The 20672-nt window shown below is 46.7% G+C and overlaps 1 protein-coding gene and 24 non-coding genes across 25 annotated transcripts in view; all 25 read left to right on the top strand.

The window, feature by feature from the left end:
- The window catches only part of HECTD3 (HECT domain E3 ubiquitin protein ligase 3), a 106276-nt gene that overhangs the window by 27939 nt on the left and 57665 nt on the right, over window positions 1–20672 (top strand). The window lies entirely within an intron of this gene.
- LOC149431388 (U5 spliceosomal RNA) lies at window positions 200–314 on the top strand. Its single transcript, XR_016309312.1, has one exon. It is a non-coding gene; the product is annotated as a U5 spliceosomal RNA (small nuclear RNA).
- Window positions 1059–1173, top strand: LOC149431387 (U5 spliceosomal RNA). Its single transcript, XR_016309310.1, has one exon. It is a non-coding gene; the product is annotated as a U5 spliceosomal RNA (small nuclear RNA).
- Window positions 1918–2032, top strand: LOC149431386 (U5 spliceosomal RNA). Its single transcript, XR_016309309.1, has one exon. It is a non-coding gene; the product is annotated as a U5 spliceosomal RNA (small nuclear RNA).
- Window positions 2778–2892, top strand: LOC149431385 (U5 spliceosomal RNA). The gene has a single exon (XR_016309323.1). It is a non-coding gene; the product is annotated as a U5 spliceosomal RNA (small nuclear RNA).
- Window positions 3651–3765, top strand: LOC149431384 (U5 spliceosomal RNA). The gene has a single exon (XR_016309308.1). It is a non-coding gene; the product is annotated as a U5 spliceosomal RNA (small nuclear RNA).
- On the top strand, window positions 4507–4621 carry LOC149431383 (U5 spliceosomal RNA). Its single transcript, XR_016309307.1, has one exon. It is a non-coding gene; the product is annotated as a U5 spliceosomal RNA (small nuclear RNA).
- On the top strand, window positions 5366–5480 carry LOC149431382 (U5 spliceosomal RNA). The gene has a single exon (XR_016309306.1). It is a non-coding gene; the product is annotated as a U5 spliceosomal RNA (small nuclear RNA).
- On the top strand, window positions 6222–6336 carry LOC149431381 (U5 spliceosomal RNA). The gene has a single exon (XR_016309305.1). It is a non-coding gene; the product is annotated as a U5 spliceosomal RNA (small nuclear RNA).
- LOC149431380 (U5 spliceosomal RNA) lies at window positions 7082–7195 on the top strand. Its single transcript, XR_016309326.1, has one exon. It is a non-coding gene; the product is annotated as a U5 spliceosomal RNA (small nuclear RNA).
- Window positions 7938–8052, top strand: LOC149431379 (U5 spliceosomal RNA). Its single transcript, XR_016309304.1, has one exon. It is a non-coding gene; the product is annotated as a U5 spliceosomal RNA (small nuclear RNA).
- Window positions 8794–8908, top strand: LOC149431378 (U5 spliceosomal RNA). The gene has a single exon (XR_016309303.1). It is a non-coding gene; the product is annotated as a U5 spliceosomal RNA (small nuclear RNA).
- LOC149431377 (U5 spliceosomal RNA) lies at window positions 9648–9762 on the top strand. Its single transcript, XR_016309302.1, has one exon. It is a non-coding gene; the product is annotated as a U5 spliceosomal RNA (small nuclear RNA).
- LOC149431376 (U5 spliceosomal RNA) lies at window positions 10510–10624 on the top strand. Its single transcript, XR_016309301.1, has one exon. It is a non-coding gene; the product is annotated as a U5 spliceosomal RNA (small nuclear RNA).
- On the top strand, window positions 11369–11483 carry LOC149431375 (U5 spliceosomal RNA). Its single transcript, XR_016309299.1, has one exon. It is a non-coding gene; the product is annotated as a U5 spliceosomal RNA (small nuclear RNA).
- Window positions 12228–12342, top strand: LOC149431374 (U5 spliceosomal RNA). Its single transcript, XR_016309298.1, has one exon. It is a non-coding gene; the product is annotated as a U5 spliceosomal RNA (small nuclear RNA).
- On the top strand, window positions 13087–13201 carry LOC149431373 (U5 spliceosomal RNA). Its single transcript, XR_016309297.1, has one exon. It is a non-coding gene; the product is annotated as a U5 spliceosomal RNA (small nuclear RNA).
- LOC149431372 (U5 spliceosomal RNA) lies at window positions 13946–14060 on the top strand. The gene has a single exon (XR_016309296.1). It is a non-coding gene; the product is annotated as a U5 spliceosomal RNA (small nuclear RNA).
- Window positions 14799–14913, top strand: LOC149431371 (U5 spliceosomal RNA). Its single transcript, XR_016309295.1, has one exon. It is a non-coding gene; the product is annotated as a U5 spliceosomal RNA (small nuclear RNA).
- On the top strand, window positions 15661–15775 carry LOC149431370 (U5 spliceosomal RNA). The gene has a single exon (XR_016309294.1). It is a non-coding gene; the product is annotated as a U5 spliceosomal RNA (small nuclear RNA).
- On the top strand, window positions 16523–16637 carry LOC149431369 (U5 spliceosomal RNA). Its single transcript, XR_016309293.1, has one exon. It is a non-coding gene; the product is annotated as a U5 spliceosomal RNA (small nuclear RNA).
- LOC149431368 (U5 spliceosomal RNA) lies at window positions 17382–17496 on the top strand. Its single transcript, XR_016309292.1, has one exon. It is a non-coding gene; the product is annotated as a U5 spliceosomal RNA (small nuclear RNA).
- LOC149431367 (U5 spliceosomal RNA) lies at window positions 18241–18355 on the top strand. The gene has a single exon (XR_016309291.1). It is a non-coding gene; the product is annotated as a U5 spliceosomal RNA (small nuclear RNA).
- On the top strand, window positions 19103–19217 carry LOC149431366 (U5 spliceosomal RNA). Its single transcript, XR_016309290.1, has one exon. It is a non-coding gene; the product is annotated as a U5 spliceosomal RNA (small nuclear RNA).
- On the top strand, window positions 19962–20076 carry LOC149431365 (U5 spliceosomal RNA). Its single transcript, XR_016309288.1, has one exon. It is a non-coding gene; the product is annotated as a U5 spliceosomal RNA (small nuclear RNA).

Here is a 20672-nt window from a genome sequence, read left to right as displayed (position 1 = left end):
GTATCTCGGGTAACATGTACTGGCATTTTTGTCTAGGTAAACCTTTTCTGGTGGTATTTGGATCTGAAGTATCCTTTTCCTTTGATTGGGTTCCGCACCTTATTTGGCTCTGTTTGTGAATGATATGAAATCAGGAGTCACCGTGAGCTAAGCAGCATCTGTGTGCCGCCGGCAACCTCGTTTAGGGCTGGGGTTCTTTATACTCTGGTTTCTCTTCAGATCGTATAAATCTTTCGCCTTTTACTAAAGATTTCCGTGGAGAGGAACAACCATGAGTTTCAGAGAATTTTTTGATGCCTAGCTGATGCTGGGCTTGCTCACTTGTTGAAAAATAGATTGAGTTGCTCTGTTTTTGGAAGATCTTTCGACTTTGCCAATGTTGTTGTTGGTGGTGGTGAGGAACATGACGTAGACGCTGATCGGATTGTCTCGTTTTACCAACGGGTTATGGAAGTGTTTGAAAAGTGGTTGAATTTTCTGGGCTTGGATCAAAGTTTCTGGTGTATCTAGCCAAAGCTGAACCTGCTCTAATCCTGTAGGGCTTTCCCTCGGTAGCGAAATGCGTCGCAGCATGTTGGAAGCATTTCCCGCGGTCTTCAGGTTAGCTCTTTTTGTCCTGTCGACCCGTGTGGTTCTATTGGACTGTGTGTAAGGGATCCTTCAAAAGCACAGGGTGACCTTCCATAGCCCAATTCCATTGGCATGCCCATGGTATGGTGCTGGTGAAGCTCATCACTACAAGTGCCTACGGAAGCCCGCTAAAGAGCTGTAAAGACATGCAAATGAGGCCGCTCTGCCTTCTCCCATAATCCCCTGCAGTAGGCCGTCCTTTGGCTTGTCTGTATTTGCATAACCCATCGTATCTCGGGTAACATGTACTGGCATTTTTGTCTAGGTAAACCTTTTCTGGTGGTATTTGGATCTGAAGTATCCTTTTCCTTTGATTGGGTTCCGCACCTTATTTGGCTCTGTTTGTGAATGATATGAAATCAGGAGTCACCGTGAGCTAAGCAGCATCTGTGTGCCGCCGGCAACCTCGTTTAGGGCTGGGGTTCTTTATACTCTGGTTTCTCTTCAGATCGTATAAATCTTTCGCCTTTTACTAAAGATTTCCGTGGAGAGGAACAACCATGAGTTTCAGAGAATTTTTTGATGCCTAGCTGATGCTGGGCTTGCTCACTTGTTGAAAAATAGATTGAGTTGCTCTGTTTTTGGAAGATCTTTCGACTTTGCCAATGTTGTTGTTGGTGGTGGTGAGGAACATGACGTAGACGCTGATCGGATTGTCTCGTTTTACCAACGGGTTATGGAAGTGTTTGAAAAGTGGTTGAATTTTCTGGGCTCGGATCAAAGTTTCTGGTGTATCCAGCCAAAGCTGAACCTGCTCTAATCCTGTAGGGCTTTCCCTCGGTAGCGAAATGCGTCGCAGCATGTTGGAAGCATTTCCCGCGTTCTTCAGGTTAGCTCTTTTTGTCCTGTCGACCCGTGTGGTTCTATTGGACTGTGTGTAAGGGATCCTTCAAAAGCACAGGGTGACCTTCCATAGCCCAATTCCATTGGCATGCCCATGGTATGGTGCTGGTGAAGCTCATCACTACAAGTGCCTACGGAAGCCCGCTAAAGAGCTGTAAAGACATGCAAATGAGGCCGCTCTGCCTTCTCCCATAATCCCCTGCAGTAGGCCGTCCTTTGGCTTGTCTGTATTTGCATAACCCATCGTATCTCGGGTAACGTGTACTGGCATTTTTGTCTAGGTAAACCTTTTCTGGTGGTATTTGGATCTGAAGTATCCTTTTCCTTTGATTGGGTTCCGCACCTTATTTGGCTCTGTTTGTGAATGATATGAAATCAGGAGTCACCGTGAGCTGAGCAGCATCTGTGTGCCGCCGGCAACCTCGTTTAGGGCTGGGGTTCTTTATACTCTGGTTTCTCTTCAGATCGTATAAATCTTTCGCCTTTTACTAAAGATTTCCGTGGAGAGGAACAACCATGAGTTTCAGAGAATTTTTTGATGCCTAGCTGATGCTGGGCTTGCTCACTTGTTGAAAAATAGATTGAGTTGCTCCGTTTTTGGAAGATCTTTCGACTTTGCCAATGTTGTTGTTGGTGGTGGTGAGGAACATGACGTAGACGCTGATCGGATTGTCTCGTTTTACCAACGGGTTATGGAGCTGTTTGAAAAGTGGTTGAATTTTCTGGGCTCGGCTCAAAGTTTCTGGTGTATCCAGCCAAAGCTGATCCTGCTCTAATCCTGTAGGGCTTTCCCTTCGGTAGCGAAATGCGTGGCAGCATGTCGGAAGCATTTCCCGCGTTCTTCAGGTTAGCTCTTTTTGGCCTGTCGACCCGTGTGGTTCTATTGGACTGTGTGTAAGGGATCCTTCAAAAGCACAGGGTGACCTTCCATAGCCCAATTGCATTGGCATGCCCGTGGTATGGTGCTGGTGAAGCTCATCGCTACAAGTGCCTACGGAAGCCCGCTAAACAGCTGTAAAGACATGCAAATGAGGCCGCTCTGCCTTCTCCCATAATCCCCTGCAGTAGGCCGTCCTTTGGCTTGTCTGTATTTGCATAACCCATCGTATCTCGGGTAACATGTACTGGCATTTTTGTCTAGGTAAACCTTTTCTGGTGGTATTTGGATCGGAAGTATCCTTTTCCTTTGATTGGGTTCCGCACCTTATTTGGCTCTGTTTGTGAATGATATGAAATCAGGAGTCACCGTGAGCTGAGCAGCATCTGTGTGCCGCCGGCAACCTCGTTTAGGGCTGGGGTTCTTTATACTCTGGTTTCTCTTCAGATCGTATAAATCTTTTGCCTTTTACTAAAGATTTCCGTGGAGAGGAACAACCATGAGTTTCAGAGAATTTTTTGATGCCTAGCTGATGCTGGGCTTGCTCACTTGTTGAAAAATAGATTGAGTTGCTCTGTTTTTGGAAGATCTTTGGTCTTGGCCAATGTTGTTGGTGGTGGTGGTGGTGGTGGTGGTGAGGAACATGACGTAGACGCTGATCGGATTGTCTCGTTTTACCAACGGGTTATGGAGCTGTTTGAAAAGTGGTTGAATTTTCTGGGCTCGGCTCAAAGTTTCTGGTGTATCCAGCCAAAGCTGATCCTGCTCTAATCCTGTAGGGCTTTCCCTTCGGTAGCGAAATGCGTCGCAGCATGTCGGAAGCATTTCCCGCGTTCTTCAGGTTAGCTCTTTTTGGCCTGTCGACCCGTGTGGTTCTATTGGACTGTGTGTAAGGGATCCTTCAAAAGCACAGGGTGACCTTCCATAGCCCAATTCCATTGGCACGCCCGTGGTATGGTGCTGGTGAAGCTCATCGCTACAAGTGCCTACGGAAGCCCGCTAAACAGCTGTAAAGACATGCAAATGAGGCCGCTCTGCCTTCTCCCATAATCCCCTGCAGTAGGCCGTCCTTTGGCTTGTCTGTATTTGCATAACCCGAACGTATCTCGGGTAACATGTACTGGCATTTTTGTCTAGGTAAACCTTTTCTGGTGGTATTTGGATCGGAAGTATCCTTTTCCTTTGATTGGGTTCCGCACCTTATTTGGCTCTGTTTGTGAATGATATGAAATCAGGAGTCACCGTGAGCTGAGCAGCATCTGTGTGCCGCCGGCAACCTCGTTTAGGGCTGGGGTTCTTTATACTCTGGTTTCTCTTCAGATCGTATAAATCTTTCGCCTTTTACTAAAGATTTCCGTGGAGAGGAACAACCATGAGTTTCAGAGAATTTTTTGATGCCTAGCTGATGCTGGGCTTGCTCACTTGTTGAAAAATAGATTGAGTTGCTCTGTTTTTGGAAGATCTTTCGACTTTGCCAATGTTGTTGGTGGTGGTGAGGAACATGACGTAGACGCTGATCGGATTGTCTCGTTTTACCAACGGGTTATGGAAGTGTTTGAAAAGTGGTTGAATTTTCTGGGCTCGGATCAAAGTTTCTGGTGTATCCAGCCAAAGCTGAACCTGCTCTAATCCTGTAGGGCTTTCCCTCGGTAGCGAAATGCGTCGCAGCATGTTGGAAGCATTTCCCGCGTTCTTCAGGTTAGCTCTTTTTGTCCTGTCGACCCGTGTGGTTCTATTGGACTGTGTGTAAGGGATCCTTCAAAAGCACAGGGTGACCTTCCATAGCCCAATTCCATTGGCATGCCCATGGTATGGTGCTGGTGAAGCTCATCACTACAAGTGCCTACGGAAGCCCGCTAAAGAGCTGTAAAGACATGCAAATGAGGCCGCTCTGCCTTCTCCCATAATCCCCTGCAGTAGGCCGTCCTTTGGCTTGTCTGTATTTGCATAACCCATCGTATCTCGGGTAACGTGTACTGGCATTTTTGTCTAGGTAAACCTTTTCTGGTGGTATTTGGATCTGAAGTATCCTTTTCCTTTGATTGGGTTCCGCACCTTATTTGGCTCTGTTTGTGAATGATATGAAATCAGGAGTCACCGTGAGCTGAGCAGCATCTGTGTGCCGCCGGCAACCTCGTTTAGGGCTGGGGTTCTTTATACTCTGGTTTCTCTTCAGATCGTATAAATCTTTCGCCTTTTACTAAAGATTTCCGTGGAGAGGAACAACCATGAGTTTCAGAGAATTTTTTGATGCCTAGCTGATGCTGGGCTTGCTCACTTGTTGAAAAATAGATTGAGTTGCTCCGTTTTTGGAAGATCTTTCGACTTTGCCAATGTTGTTGTTGGTGGTGGTGAGGAACATGACGTAGACGCTGATCGGATTGTCTCGTTTTACCAACGGGTTATGGAAGTGTTTGAAAAGTGGTTGAATTTTCTGGGCTTGGATCAAAGTTTCTGGTGTATCTAGCCAAAGCTGATCCTGCTCTAATCCTGTAGGGCTTTCCCTCGGTAGCGAAATGCGTCGCAGCATGTTGGAAGCATTTCCCGCGTTCTTCAGGTTAGCTCTTTTTGTCCTGTCGACCCGTGTGGTTCTATTGGACTGTGTGTAAGGGATCCTTCAAAAGCACAGGGTGACCTTCCATAGCCCAATTCCATTGGCATGCCCATGGTATGGTGCTGGTGAAGCTCATCACTACAAGTGCCTACGGAAGCCCGCTAAAGAGCTGTAAAGACATGCAAATGAGGCCGCTCTGCCTTCTCCCATAATCCCCTGCAGTAGGCCGTCCTTTGGCTTGTCTGTATTTGCATAACCCATCGTATCTCGGGTAACGTGTACTGGCATTTTTGTCTAGGTAAACCTTTTCTGGTGGTATTTGGATCTGAAGTATCCTTTTCCTTTGATTGGGTTCCGCACCTTATTTGGCTCTGTTTGTGAATGATATGAAATCAGGAGTCACCGTGAGCTGAGCAGCATCTGTGTGCCGCCGGCAACCTCGTTTAGGGCTGGGGTTCTTTATACTCTGGTTTCTCTTCAGATCGTATAAATCTTTCGCCTTTTACTAAAGATTTCCGTGGAGAGGAACAACCATGAGTTTCAGAGAATTTTTTGATGCCTAGCTGATGCTGGGCTTGCTCACTTGTTGAAAAATAGATTGAGTTGCTCTGTTTTTGGAAGATCTTTCGACTTTGCCAATGTTGTTGGTGGTGGTGAGGAACATGACGTAGACGCTGATCGGATTGTCTCGTTTTACCAACGGGTTATGGAAGTGTTTGAAAAGTGGTTGAATTTTCTGGGCTCGGATCAAAGTTTCTGGTGTATCCAGCCAAAGCTGAACCTGCTCTAATCCTGTAGGGCTTTCCCTCGGTAGCGAAATGCGTCGCAGCATGTTGGAAGCATTTCCCGCGTTCTTCAGGTTAGCTCTTTTTGTCCTGTCGACCCGTGTGGTTCTATTGGACTGTGTGTAAGGGATCCTTCAAAAGCACAGGGTGACCTTCCATAGCCCAATTCCATTGGCATGCCCATGGTATGGTGCTGGTGAAGCTCATCACTACAAGTGCCTACGGAAGCCCGCTAAAGAGCTGTAAAGACATGCAAATGAGGCCGCTCTGCCTTCTCCCATAATCCCCTGCAGTAGGCCGTCCTTTGGCTTGTCTGTATTTGCATAACCCATCGTATCTCGGGTAACGTGTACTGGCATTTTTGTCTAGGTAAACCTTTTCTGGTGGTATTTGGATCTGAAGTATCCTTTTCCTTTGATTGGGTTCCGCACCTTATTTGGCTCTGTTTGTGAATGATATGAAATCAGGAGTCACCGTGAGCTGAGCAGCATCTGTGTGCCGCCGGCAACCTCGTTTAGGGCTGGGGTTCTTTATACTCTGGTTTCTCTTCAGATCGTATAAATCTTTCGCCTTTTACTAAAGATTTCCGTGGAGAGGAACAACCATGAGTTTCAGAGAATTTTTTGATGCCTAGCTGATGCTGGGCTTGCTCACTTGTTGAAAAATAGATTGAGTTGCTCCGTTTTTGGAAGATCTTTCGACTTTGCCAATGTTGTTGTTGGTGGTGGTGAGGAACATGACGTAGACGCTGATCGGATTGTCTCGTTTTACCAACGGGTTATGGAAGTGTTTGAAAAGTGGTTGAATTTTCTGGGCTTGGATCAAAGTTTCTGGTGTATCTAGCCAAAGCTGATCCTGCTCTAATCCTGTAGGGCTTTCCCTCGGTAGCGAAATGCGTCGCAGCATGTTGGAAGCATTTCCCGCGTTCTTCAGGTTAGCTCTTTTTGTCCTGTCGACCCCGTGTGGTTCTATTGGACTGTGTGTAAGGGATCCTTCAAAAGCACAGGGTGACCTTCCATAGCCCAATTCCATTGGCATGCCCATGGTATGGTGCTGGTGAAGCTCATCACTACAAGTGCCTACGGAAGCCCGCTAAAGAGCTGTAAAGACATGCAAATGAGGCCGCTCTGCCTTCTCCCATAATCCCCTGCAGTAGGCCGTCCTTTGGCTTGTCTGTATTTGCATAACCCATCGTATCTCGGGTAACGTGTACTGGCATTTTTGTCTAGGTAAACCTTTTCTGGTGGTATTTGGATCTGAAGTATCCTTTTCCTTTGATTGGGTTCCGCACCTTATTTGGCTCTGTTTGTGAATGATATGAAATCAGGAGTCACCGTGAGCTGAGCAGCATCTGTGTGCCGCCGGCAACCTCGTTTAGGGCTGGGGTTCTTTATACTCTGGTTTCTCTTCAGATCGTATAAATCTTTCGCCTTTTACTAAAGATTTCCGTGGAGAGGAACAACCATGAGTTTCAGAGAATTTTTTGATGCCTAGCTGATGCTGGGGCTTGCTCACTTGTTGAAAAATAGATTGAGTTGCTCCGTTTTTGGAAGATCTTTCGACTTTGCCAATGTTGTTGTTGGTGGTGGTGAGGAACATGACGTAGACGCTGATCGGATTGTCTCGTTTTACCAACGGGTTATGGAAGTGTTTGAAAAGTGGTTGAATTTTCTGGGCTTGGATCAAAGTTTCTGGTGTATCTAGCCAAAGCTGAACCTGCTCTAATCCTGTAGGGCTTTCCCTCGGTAGCGAAATGCGTCGCAGCATGTTGGAAGCATTTCCCGCGTTCTTCAGGTTAGCTCTTTTTGTCCTGTCGACCCGTGTGGTTCTATTGGACTGTGTGTAAGGGATCCTTCAAAAGCACAGGGTGACCTTCCATAGCCCAATTCCATTGGCATGCCCATGGTATGGTGCTGGTGAAGCTCATCACTACAAGTGCCTACGGAAGCCCGCTAAAGAGCTGTAAAGACATGCAAATGAGGCCGCTCTGCCTTCTCCCATAATCCCCTGCAGTAGGCCGTCCTTTGGCTTGTCTGTATTTGCATAACCCATCGTATCTCGGGTAACATGTACTGGCATTTTTGTCTAGGTAAACCTTTTCTGGTGGTATTTGGATCTGAAGTATCCTTTTCCTTTGATTGGGTTCCGCACCTTATTTGGCTCTGTGAATGATATGAAATCAGGAGTCACCGTGAGCTGAGCAGCATCTGTGTGCCGCCGGCAACCTCGTTTAGGGCTGGGGTTCTTTATACTCTGGTTTCTCTTCAGATCGTATAAATCTTTCGCCTTTTACTAAAGATTTCCGTGGAGAGGAACAACCATGAGTTTCAGAGAATTTTTTGATGCCTAGCTGATGCTGGGCTTGCTCACTTGTTGAAAAATAGATTGAGTTGCTCTGTTTTTGGAAGATCTTTCGACTTTGCCAATGTTGTTGGTGGTGGTGAGGAACATGACGTAGACGCTGATCGGATTGTCTCGTTTTACCAACGGGTTATGGAAGTGTTTGAAAAGTGGTTGAATTTTCTGGGCTCGGATCAAAGTTTCTGGTGTATCTAGCCAAAGCTGAACCTGCTCTAATCCTGTAGGGCTTTCCCTCGGTAGCGAAATGCGTCGCAGCATGTTGGAAGCATTTCCCGCGTTCTTCAGGTTAGCTCTTTTTGTCCTGTCGACCCGTGTGGTTCTATTGGACTGTGTGTAAGGGATCCTTCAAAAGCACAGGGTGACCTTCCATAGCCCAATTCCATTGGCATGCCCATGGTATGGTGCTGGTGAAGCTCATCACTACAAGTGCCTACGGAAGCCCGCTAAAGAGCTGTAAAGACATGCAAATGAGGCCGCTCTGCCTTCTCCCATAATCCCCTGCAGTAGGCCGTCCTTTGGCTTGTCTGTATTTGCATAACCCATCGTATCTCGGGTAACATGTACTGGCATTTTTGTCTAGGTAAACCTTTTCTGGTGGTATTTGGATCTGAAGTATCCTTTTCCTTTGATTGGGTTCCGCACCTTATTTGGCTCTGTTTGTGAATGATATGAAATCAGGAGTCACCGTGAGCTGAGCAGCATCTGTGTGCCGCCGGCAACCTCGTTTAGGGCTGGGGTTCTTTATACTCTGGTTTCTCTTCAGATCGTATAAATCTTTCGCCTTTTACTAAAGATTTCCGTGGAGAGGAACAACCATGAGTTTCAGAGAATTTTTTGATGCCTAGCTGATGCTGGGCTTGCTCACTTGTTGAAAAATAGATTGAGTTGCTCTGTTTTTGGAAGATCTTTCGACTTTGCCAATGTTGTTGTTGGTGGTGAGGAACATGACGTAGACGCTGATCGGATTGTCTCGTTTTACCAACGGGTTATGGAAGTGTTTGAAAAGTGGTTGAATTTTCTGGGCTCGGATCAAAGTTTCTGGTGTATCTAGCCAAAGCTGAACCTGCTCTAATCCTGTAGGGCTTTCCCTCGGTAGCGAAATGCGTCGCAGCATGTTGGAAGCATTTTCCCGCGTTCTTCAGGTTAGCTCTTTTTGTCCTGTCGACCCGTGTGGTTCTATTGGACTGTGTGTAAGGGATCCTTCAAAAGCACAGGGTGACCTTCCATAGCCCAATTCCATTGGCATGCCCATGGTATGGTGCTGGTGAAGCTCATCACTACAAGTGCCTACGGAAGCCCGCTAAAGAGCTGTAAAGACATGCAAATGAGGCCTCTCTGCCTTCTCCCATAATCCCCTGCAGTAGGCCGTCCTTTGGCTTGTCTGTATTTGCATAACCCATCGTATCTCGGGTAACATGTACTGGCATTTTTGTCTAGGTAAACCTTTTCTGGTGGTATTTGGATCTGAAGTATCCTTTTCCCTTTGATTGGGTTCCGCACCTTATTTGGCTCTGTGAATGATATGAAATCAGGAGTCACCGTGAGCTGAGCAGCATCTGTGTGCCGCCGGCAACCTCGTTTAGGGCTGGGGTTCTTTATACTCTGGTTTCTCTTCAGATCGTATAAATCTTTCGCCTTTTACTAAAGATTTCCGTGGAGAGGAACAACCATGAGTTTCAGAGAATTTTTTGATGCCTAGCTGATGCTGGGCTTGCTCACTTGTTGAAAAATAGATTGAGTTGCTCTGTTTTTGGAAGATCTTTCGACTTTGCCAATGTTGTTGTTGGTGGTGGTGGTGAGGAACATGACGTAGACGCTGATCGGATTGTCTCGTTTTACCAACGGGTTATGGAAGTGTTTGAAAAGTGGTTGAATTTTCTGGGCTCGGATCAAAGTTTCTGGTGTATCCAGCCAAAGCTGAACCTGCTCTAATCCTGTAGGGCTTTCCCTCGGTAGCGAAATGCGTCGCAGCATGTTGGAAGCATTTCCCGCGTTCTTCAGGTTAGCTCTTTTTGTCCTGTCGACCCGTGTGGTTCTATTGGACTGTGTGTAAGGGATCCTTCAAAAGCACAGGGTGACCTTCCATAGCCCAATTCCATTGGCATGCCCATGGTATGGTGCTGGTGAAGCTCATCACTACAAGTGCCTACGGAAGCCCGCTAAAGAGCTGTAAAGACATGCAAATGAGGCCGCTCTGCCTTCTCCCATAATCCCCTGCAGTAGGCCGTCCTTTGGCTTGTCTGTATTTGCATAACCCATCGTATCTCGGGTAACGTGTACTGGCATTTTTGTCTAGGTAAACCTTTTCTGGTGGTATTTGGATCTGAAGTATCCTTTTCCTTTGATTGGGTTCCGCACCTTATTTGGCTCTGTTTGTGAATGATATGAAATCAGGAGTCACCGTGAGCTGAGCAGCATCTGTGTGCCGCCGGCAACCTCGTTTAGGGCTGGGGTTCTTTATACTCTGGTTTCTCTTCAGATCGTATAAATCTTTCGCCTTTTACTAAAGATTTCCGTGGAGAGGAACAACCATGAGTTTCAGAGAATTTTTTGATGCCTAGCTGATGCTGGGCTTGCTCACTTGTTGAAAAATAGATTGAGTTGCTCCGTTTTTGGAAGATCTTTCGACTTTGCCAATGTTGTTGTTGGTGGTGGTGAGGAACATGACGTAGACGCTGATCGGATTGTCTCGTTTTACCAACGGGTTATGGAAGTGTTTGAAAAGTGGTTGAATTTTCTGGGCTCGGATCAAAGTTTCTGGTGTATCCAGCCAAAGCTGAACCTGCTCTAATCCTGTAGGGCTTTCCCTCGGTAGCGAAATGCGTCGCAGCATGTTGGAAGCATTTCCCGCGTTCTTCAGGTTAGCTCTTTTTGTCCTGTCGACCCGTGTGGTTCTATTGGACTGTGTGTAAGGGATCCTTCAAAAGCACAGGGTGACCTTCCATAGCCCAATTCCATTGGCATGCCCATGGTATGGTGCTGGTGAAGCTCATCACTACAAGTGCCTACGGAAGCCCGCTAAAGAGCTGTAAAGACATGCAAATGAGGCCGCTCTGCCTTCTCCCATAATCCCCTGCAGTAGGCCGTCCTTTGGCTTGTCTGTATTTGCATAACCCATCGTATCTCGGGTAACGTGTACTGGCATTTTTGTCTAGGTAAACCTTTTCTGGTGGTATTTGGATCTGAAGTATCCTTTTCCTTTGATTGGGTTCCGCACCTTATTTGGCTCTGTTTGTGAATGATATGAAATCAGGAGTCACCGTGAGCTGAGCAGCATCTGTGTGCCGCCGGCAACCTCGTTTAGGGCTGGGGTTCTTTATACTCTGGTTTCTCTTCAGATCGTATAAATCTTTCGCCTTTTACTAAAGATTTCCGTGGAGAGGAACAACCATGAGTTTCAGAGAATTTTTTGATGCCTAGCTGATGCTGGGCTTGCTCACTTGTTGAAAAATAGATTGAGTTGCTCCGTTTTTGGAAGATCTTTCGACTTTGCCAATGTTGTTGTTGGTGGTGGTGAGGAACATGACGTAGACGCTGATCGGATTGTCTCGTTTTACCAACGGGTTATGGAAGTGTTTGAAAAGTGGTTGAATTTTCTGGGCTTGGATCAAAGTTTCTGGTGTATCTAGCCAAAGCTGATCCTGCTCTAATCCTGTAGGGCTTTCCCTCGGTAGCGAAATGCGTCGCAGCATGTTGGAAGCATTTCCCGCGTTCTTCAGGTTAGCTCTTTTTGTCCTGTCGACCCGTGTGGTTCTATTGGACTGTGTGTAAGGGATCCTTCAAAAGCACAGGGTGACCTTCCATAGCCCAATTCCATTGGCATGCCCATGGTATGGTGCTGGTGAAGCTCATCACTACAAGTGCCTACGGAAGCCCGCTAAAGAGCTGTAAAGACATGCAAATGAGGCCGCTCTGCCTTCTCCCATAATCCCCTGCAGTAGGCCGTCCTTTGGCTTGTCTGTATTTGCATAACCCATCGTATCTCGGGTAACGTGTACTGGCATTTTTGTCTAGGTAAACCTTTTCTGGTGGTATTTGGATCTGAAGTATCCTTTTCCTTTGATTGGGTTCCGCACCTTATTTGGCTCTGTTTGTGAATGATATGAAATCAGGAGTCACCGTGAGCTGAGCAGCATCTGTGTGCCGCCGGCAACCTCGTTTAGGGCTGGGGTTCTTTATACTCTGGTTTCTCTTCAGATCGTATAAATCTTTCGCCTTTTACTAAAGATTTCCGTGGAGAGGAACAACCATGAGTTTCAGAGAATTTTTTGATGCCTAGCTGATGCTGGGCTTGCTCACTTGTTGAAAAATAGATTGAGTTGCTCTGTTTTTGGAAGATCTTTCGACTTTGCCAATGTTGTTGTTGGTGGTGGTGAGGAACATGACGTAGACGCTGATCGGATTGTCTCGTTTTACCAACGGGTTATGGAAGTGTTTGAAAAGTGGTTGAATTTTCTGGGCTTGGATCAAAGTTTCTGGTGTATCTAGCCAAAGCTGAACCTGCTCTAATCCTGTAGGGCTTTCCCTCGGTAGCGAAATGCGTCGCAGCATGTTGGAAGCATTTCCCGCGTTCTTCAGGTTAGCTCTTTTTGTCCTGTCGACCCGTGTGGTTCTATTGGACTGTGTGTAAGGGATCCTTCAAAAGCACAGGGTGACCTTCCATAGCCCAATTCCATTGGCATGCCCATGATATGGTGCTGGTGAAGCTCATCACTACAAGTGCCTACGGAAGCCCGCTAAAGAGCTGTAAAGACATGCAAATGAGGCCGCTCTGCCTTCTCCCATAATCCCCTGCAGTAGGCCGTCCTTTGGCTTGTCTGTATTTGCATAACCCATCGTATCTCGGGTAACGTGTACTGGCATTTTTGTCTAGGTAAACCTTTTCTGGTGGTATTTGGATCTGAAGTATCCTTTTCCTTTGATTGGGTTCCGCACCTTATTTGGCTCTGTTTGTGAATGATATGAAATCAGGAGTCACCGTGAGCTGAGCAGCATCTGTGTGCCGCCGGCAACCTCGTTTAGGGCTGGGGTTCTTTATACTCTGGTTTCTCTTCAGATCGTATAAATCTTTCGCCTTTTACTAAAGATTTCCGTGGAGAGGAACAACCATGAGTTTCAGAGAATTTTTTGATGCCTAGCTGATGCTGGGCTTGCTCACTTGTTGAAAAATAGATTGAGTTGCTCCGTTTTTGGAAGATCTTTCGACTTTGCCAATGTTGTTGTTGGTGGTGGTGAGGAACATGACGTAGACGCTGATCGGATTGTCTCGTTTTACCAACGGGTTATGGAAGTGTTTGAAAAGTGGTTGAATTTTCTGGGCTTGGATCAAAGTTTCTGGTGTATCTAGCCAAAGCTGAACCTGCTCTAATCCTGTAGGGCTTTCCCTCGGTAGCGAAATGCGTCGCAGCATGTTGGAAGCATTTCCCGCGTTCTTCAGGTTAGCTCTTTTTGTCCTGTCGACCCGTGTGGTTCTATTGGACTGTGTGTAAGGGATCCTTCAAAAGCACAGGGTGACCTTCCATAGCCCAATTCCATTGGCATGCCCATGGTATGGTGCTGGTGAAGCTCATCACTACAAGTGCCTACGGAAGCCCGCTAAAGAGCTGTAAAGACATGCAAATGAGGCCGCTCTGCCTTCTCCCATAATCCCCTGCAGTAGGCCGTCCTTTGGCTTGTCTGTATTTGCATAACCCATCGTATCTCGGGTAACATGTACTGGCATTTTTGTCTAGGTAAACCTTTTCTGGTGGTATTTGGATCTGAAGTATCCTTTTCCTTTGATTGGGTTCCGCACCTTATTTGGCTCTGTTTGTGAATGATATGAAATCAGGAGTCACCGTGAGCTGAGCAGCATCTGTGTGCCGCCGGCAACCTCGTTTAGGGCTGGGGTTCTTTATACTCTGGTTTCTCTTCAGATCGTATAAATCTTTCGCCTTTTACTAAAGATTTCCGTGGAGAGGAACAACCATGAGTTTCAGAGAATTTTTTGATGCCTAGCTGATGCTGGGCTTGCTCACTTGTTGAAAAATAGATTGAGTTGCTCTGTTTTTGGAAGATCTTTCGACTTTGCCAATGTTGTTGGTGGTGGTGAGGAACATGACGTAGACGCTGATCGGATTGTCTCGTTTTACCAACGGGTTATGGAAGTGTTTGAAAAGTGGTTGAATTTTCTGGGCTCGGATCAAAGTTTCTGGTGTATCTAGCCAAAGCTGAACCTGCTCTAATCCTGTAGGGCTTTCCCTCGGTAGCGAAATGCGTCGCAGCATGTTGGAAGCATTTTCCCGCGTTCTTCAGGTTAGCTCTTTTTGTCCTGTCGACCCGTGTGGTTCTATTGGACTGTGTGTAAGGGATCCTTCAAAAGCACAGGGTGACCTTCCATAGCCCAATTCCATTGGCATGCCCATGGTATGGTGCTGGTGAAGCTCATCACTACAAGTGCCTACGGAAGCCCGCTAAAGAGCTGTAAAGACATGCAAATGAGGCCTCTCTGCCTTCTCCCATAATCCCCTGCAGTAGGCCGTCCTTTGGCTTGTCTGTATTTGCATAACCCATCGTATCTCGGGTAACATGTACTGGCATTTTTGTCTAGGTAAACCTTTTCTGGTGGTATTTGGATCTGAAGTATCCTTTTCCTTTGATTGGGTTCCGCACCTTATTTGGCTCTGTGAATGATATGAAATCAGGAGTCACCGTGAGCTGAGCAGCATCTGTGTGCCGCCGGCAACCTCGTTTAGGGCTGGGGTTCTTTATACTCTGGTTTCTCTTCAGATCGTATAAATCTTTCGCCTTTTACTAAAGATTTCCGTGGAGAGGAACAACCATGAGTTTCAGAGAATTTTTTGATGCCTAGCTGATGCTGGGCTTGCTCACTTGTTGAAAAATAGATTGAGTTGCTCTGTTTTTGGAAGATCTTTCGACTTTGCCAATGTTGTTGTTGGTGGTGGTGGTGAGGAACATGACGTAGACGCTGATCGGATTGTCTCGTTTTACCAACGGGTTATGGAAGTGTTTGAAAAGTGGTTGAATTTTCTGGGCTCGGATCAAAGTTTCTGGTGTATCCAGCCAAAGCTGAACCTGCTCTAATCCTGTAGGGCTTTCCCTCGGTAGCGAAATGCGTCGCAGCATGTTGGAAGCATTTCCCGCGTTCTTCAGGTTAGCTCTTTTTGTCCTGTCGACCCGTGTGGTTCTATTGGACTGTGTGTAAGGGATCCTTCAAAAGCACAGGGTGACCTTCCATAGCCCAATTCCATTGGCATGCCCATGGTATGGTGCTGGTGAAGCTCATCACTACAAGTGCCTACGGAAGCCCGCTAAAGAGCTGTAAAGACATGCAAATGAGGCCGCTCTGCCTTCTCCCATAATCCCCTGCAGTAGGCCGTCCTTTGGCTTGTCTGTATTTGCATAACCCATCGTATCTCGGGTAACGTGTACTGGCATTTTTGTCTAGGTAAACCTTTTCTGGTGGTATTTGGATCTGAAGTATCCTTTTCCTTTGATTGGGTTCCGCACCTTATTTGGCTCTGTTTGTGAATGATATGAAATAAGGAGTCACCGTGAGCTGAGCAGCATCTGTGTGCCGCCGGCAACCTCGTTTAGGGCTGGGGTTCTTTATACTCTGGTTTCTCTTCAGATCGTATAAATCTTTCGCCTTTTACTAAAGATTTCCGTGGAGAGGAACAACCATGAGTTTCAGAGAATTTTTTGATGCCTAGCTGATGCTGGGCTTGCTCACTTGTTGAAAAATAGATTGAGTTGCTCTGTTTTTGGAAGATCTTTCGACTTTGCCAATGTTGTTGTTGGTGGTGGTGGTGAGGAACATGACGTAGACGCTGATCGGATTGTCTCGTTTTACCAACGGGTTATGGAAGTGTTTGAAAAGTGGTTGAATTTTCTGGGCTCGGATCAAAGTTTCTGGTGTATCCAGCCAAAGCTGAACCTGCTCTAATCCTGTAGGGCTTTCCCTCGGTAGCGAAATGCGTCGCAGCATGTTGGAAGCATTTCCCGCGTTCTTCAGGTTAGCTCTTTTTGTCCTGTCGACCCGTGTGGTTCTATTGGACTGTGTGTAAGGGATCCTTCAAAAGCACAGGGTGACCTTCCATAGCCCAATTCCATTGGCATGCCCATGGTATGGTGCTGGTGAAGCTCATCACTACAAGTGCCTACGGAAGCCCGCTAAAGAGCTGTAAAGACATGCAAATGAGGCCGCTCTGCCTTCTCCCATAATCCCCTGCAGTAGGCCGTCCTTTGGCTTGTCTGTATTTGCATAACCCATCGTATCTCGGGTAACGTGTACTGGCATTTTTGTCTAGGTAAACCTTTTCTGGTGGTATTTGGATCTGAAGTATCCTTTTCCTTTGATTGGGTTCCGCACCTTATTTGGCTCTGTTTGTGAATGATATGAAATCAGGAGTCACCGTGAGCTGAGCAGCATCTGTGTGCCGCCGGCAACCTCGTTTAGGGCTGGGGTTCTTTATACTCTGGTTTCTCTTCAGATCGTATAAATCTTTCGCCTTTTACTAAAGATTTCCGTGGAGAGGAACAACCATGAGTTTCAGAGAATTTTTTGATGCCTAGCTGATGCTGGGCTTGCTCACTTGTTGAAAAATAGATTGAGTTGCTCCGTTTTTGGAAGATCTTTCGACTTTGCCAATGTTGTTGTTGGTGGTGGTGAGGAACATGACGTAGACGCTGATCGGATTGTCTCGTTTTACCAACGGGTTATGGAAGTGTTTGAAAAGTGGTTGAATTTTCTGGGCTTGGATCAAAGTTTCTGGTGTATCTAGCCAAAGCTGATCCTGCTCTAATCCTGTAGGGCTTTCCCTCGGTAGCGAAATGCGTCGCAGCATGTTGGAAGCATTTCCCGCGTTCTTCAGGTTAGCTCTTTTTGTCCTGTCGACCCGTGTGGTTCTATTGGACTGTGTGTAAGGGATCCTTCAAAAGCACAGGGTGACCTTCCATAGCCCAATTCCATTGGCATGCCCATGGTATGGTGCTGGTGAAGCTCATCACTACAAGTGCCTACGGAAGCCCGCTAAAGAGCTGTAAAGACATGCAAATGAGGCCGCTCTGCCTTCTCCCATAATCCCCTGCAGTAGGCCGTCCTTTGGCTTGTCTGTATTTGCATAACCCATCGTATCTCGGGTAACGTGTACTGGCATTTTTGTCTAGGTAAACCTTTTCTGGTGGTATTTGGATCTGAAGTATCCTTTTCCTTTGATTGGGTTCCGCACCTTATTTGGCTCTGTTTGTGAATGATATGAAATCAGGAGTCACCGTGAGCTGAGCAGCATCTGTGTGCCGCCGGCAACCTCGTTTAGGGCTGGGGTTCTTTATACTCTGGTTTCTCTTCAGATCGTATAAATCTTTCGCCTTTTACTAAAGATTTCCGTGGAGAGGAACAACCATGAGTTTCAGAGAATTTTTTGATGCCTAGCTGATGCTGGGCTTGCTCACTTGTTGAAAAATAGATTGAGTTGCTCTGTTTTTGGAAGATCTTTCGACTTTGCCAATGTTGTTGTTGGTGGTGGTGAGGAACATGACGTAGACGCTGATCGGATTGTCTCGTTTTACCAACGGGTTATGGAAGTGTTTGAAAAGTGGTTGAATTTTCTGGGCTCGGATCAAAGTTTCTGGTGTATCCAGCCAAAGCTGAACCTGCTCTAATCCTGTAGGGCTTTCCCTCGGTAGCGAAATGCGTCGCAGCATGTTGGAAGCATTTCCCGCGTTCTTCAGGTTAGCTCTTTTTGTCCTGTCGACCCGTGTGGTTCTATTGGACTGTGTGTAAGGGATCCTTCAAAAGCACAGGGTGACCTTCCATAGCCCAATTCCATTGGCATGCCCATGGTATGGTGCTGGTGAAGCTCATCACTACAAGTGCCTACGGAAGCCCGCTAAAGAGCTGTAAAGACATGCAAATGAGGCCGCTCTGCCTTCTCCCATAATCCCCTGCAGTAGGCCGTCCTTTGGCTTGTCTGTATTTGCATAACCCATCGTATCTCGGGTAACGTGTACTGGCATTTTTGTCTAGGTAAACCTTTTCTGGTGGTATTTGGATCTGAAGTATCCTTTTCCTTTGATTGGGTTCCGCACCTTATTTGGCTCTGTTTGTGAATGATATGAAATAAGGAGTCACCGTGAGCTGAGCAGCATCTGTGTGCCGCCGGCAACCTCGTTTAGGGCTGGGGTTCTTTATACTCTGGTTTCTCTTCAGATCGTATAAATCTTTCGCCTTTTACTAAAGATTTCCGTGGAGAGGAACAACCATGAGTTTCAGAGAATTTTTTGATGCCTAGCTGATGCTGGGCTTGCTCACTTGTTGAAAAATAGATTGAGTTGCTCTGTTTTTGGAAGATCTTTCGACTTTGCCAATGTTGTTGTTGGTGGTGGTGGTGAGGAACATGACGTAGACGCTGATCGGATTGTCTCGTTTTACCAACGGGTTATGGAAGTGTTTGAAAAGTGGTTGAATTTTCTGGGCTCGGATCAAAGTTTCTGGTGTATCCAGCCAAAGCTGAACCTGCTCTAATCCTGTAGGGCTTTCCCTCGGTAGCGAAATGCGTCGCAGCATGTTGGAAGCATTTCCCGCGTTCTTCAGGTTAGCTCTTTTTGTCCTGTCGACCCGTGTGGTTCTATTGGACTGTGTGTAAGGGATCCTTCAAAAGCACAGGGTGACCTTCCATAGCCCAATTCCATTGGCATGCCCATGGTATGGTGCTGGTGAAGCTCATCACTACAAGTGCCTACGGAAGCCCGCTAAAGAGCTGTAAAGACATGCAAATGAGGCCGCTCTGCCTTCTCCCATAATCCCCTGCAGTAGGCCGTCCTTTGGCTTGTCTGTATTTGCATAACCCATCGTATCTCGGGTAACGTGTACTGGCATTTTTGTCTAGGTAAACCTTTTCTGGTGGTATTTGGATCTGAAGTATCCTTTTCCTTTGATTGGGTTCCGCACCTTATTTGGCTCTGTTTGTGAATGATATGAAATCAGGAGTCACCGTGAGCTGAGCAGCATCTGTGTGCCGCCGGCAACCTCGTTTAGGGCTGGGGTTCTTTATACTCTGGTTTCTCTTCAGATCGTATAAATCTTTCGCCTTTTACTAAAGATTTCCGTGGAGAGGAACAACCATGAGTTTCAGAGAATTTTTTGATGCCTAGCTGATGCTGGGCTTGCTCACTTGTTGAAAAATAGATTGAGTTGCTCCGTTTTTGGAAGATCTTTCGACTTTGCCAATGTTGTTGTTGGTGGTGGTGAGGAACATGACGTAGACGCTGATCGGATTGTCTCGTTTTACCAACGGGTTATGGAAGTGTTTGAAAAGTGGTTGAATTTTCTGGGCTTGGATCAAAGTTTCTGGTGTATCTAGCCAAAGCTGATCCTGCTCTAATCCTGTAGGGCTTTCCCTCGGTAGCGAAATGCGTCGCAGCATGTTGGAAGCATTTCCCGCGTTCTTCAGGTTAGCTCTTTTTGTCCTGTCGACCCGTGTGGTTCTATTGGACTGTGTGTAAGGGATCCTTCAAAAGCACAGGGTGACCTTCCATAGCCCAATTCCATTGGCATGCCCATGGTATGGTGCTGGTGAAGCTCATCACTACAAGTGCCTACGGAAGCCCGCTAAAGAGCTGTAAAGACATGCAAATGAGGCCGCTCTGCCTTCTCCCATAATCCCCTGCAGTAGGCCGTCCTTTGGCTTGTCTGTATTTGCATAACCCATCGTATCTCGGGTAACGTGTACTGGCATTTTTGTCTAGGTAAACCTTTTCTGGTGGTATTTGGATCTGAAGTATCCTTTTCCTTTGATTGGGTTCCGCACCTTATTTGGCTCTGTTTGTGAATGATATGAAATCAGGAGTCACCGTGAGCTGAGCAGCATCTGTGTGCCGCCGGCAACCTCGTTTAGGGCTGGGGTTCTTTATACTCTGGTTTCTCTTCAGATCGTATAAATCTTTCGCCTTTTACTAAAGATTTCCGTGGAGAGGAACAACCATGAGTTTCAGAGAATTTTTTGATGCCTAGCTGATGCTGGGCTTGCTCACTTGTTGAAAAATAGATTGAGTTGCTCTGTTTTTGGAAGATCTTTCGACTTTGCCAATGTTGTTGTTGGTGGTGGTGAGGAACATGACGTAGACGCTGATCGGATTGTCTCGTTTTACCAACGGGTTATGGAAGTGTTTGAAAAGTGGTTGAATTTTCTGGGCTCGGATCAAAGTTTCTGGTGTATCCAGCCAAAGCTGAACCTGCTCTAATCCTGTAGGGCTTTCCCTCGGTAGCGAAATGCGTCGCAGCATGTTGGAAGCATTTCCCGCGTTCTTCAGGTTAGCTCTTTTTGTCCTGTCGACCCGTGTGGTTCTATTGGACTGTGTGTAAGGGATCCTTCAAAAGCACAGGGTGACCTTCCATAGCCCAATTCCATTGGCATGCCCGTGGTATGATGCTGGTGAAGCTCATCACTACAAGTGCCTACGGAAGCCCGCTAAAGAGCTGTAAAGACATGCAAATGAGGCCGCTCTGCCTTCTCCCATAATCCCCTGCAGTAGGCCGTCCTTTGGCTTGTCTGTATTTGCATAACCCATCGTATCTCGGGTAACGTGTACTGGCATTTTTGTCTAGGTAAACCTTTTCTGG

This window comes from Staurois parvus, unplaced genomic scaffold, assembly GCF_062004578.1.
Source record: "Staurois parvus isolate SC_StPar_1 unplaced genomic scaffold, SC_StPar_1.0 ptg002282l, whole genome shotgun sequence".
NCBI classification, from domain to species: domain Eukaryota; kingdom Metazoa; phylum Chordata; class Amphibia; order Anura; family Ranidae; genus Staurois; species Staurois parvus.
The sequence above is the reverse complement of the archived record's forward strand: the minus strand, read 5'-3'. Positions and strand labels throughout refer to the sequence as shown.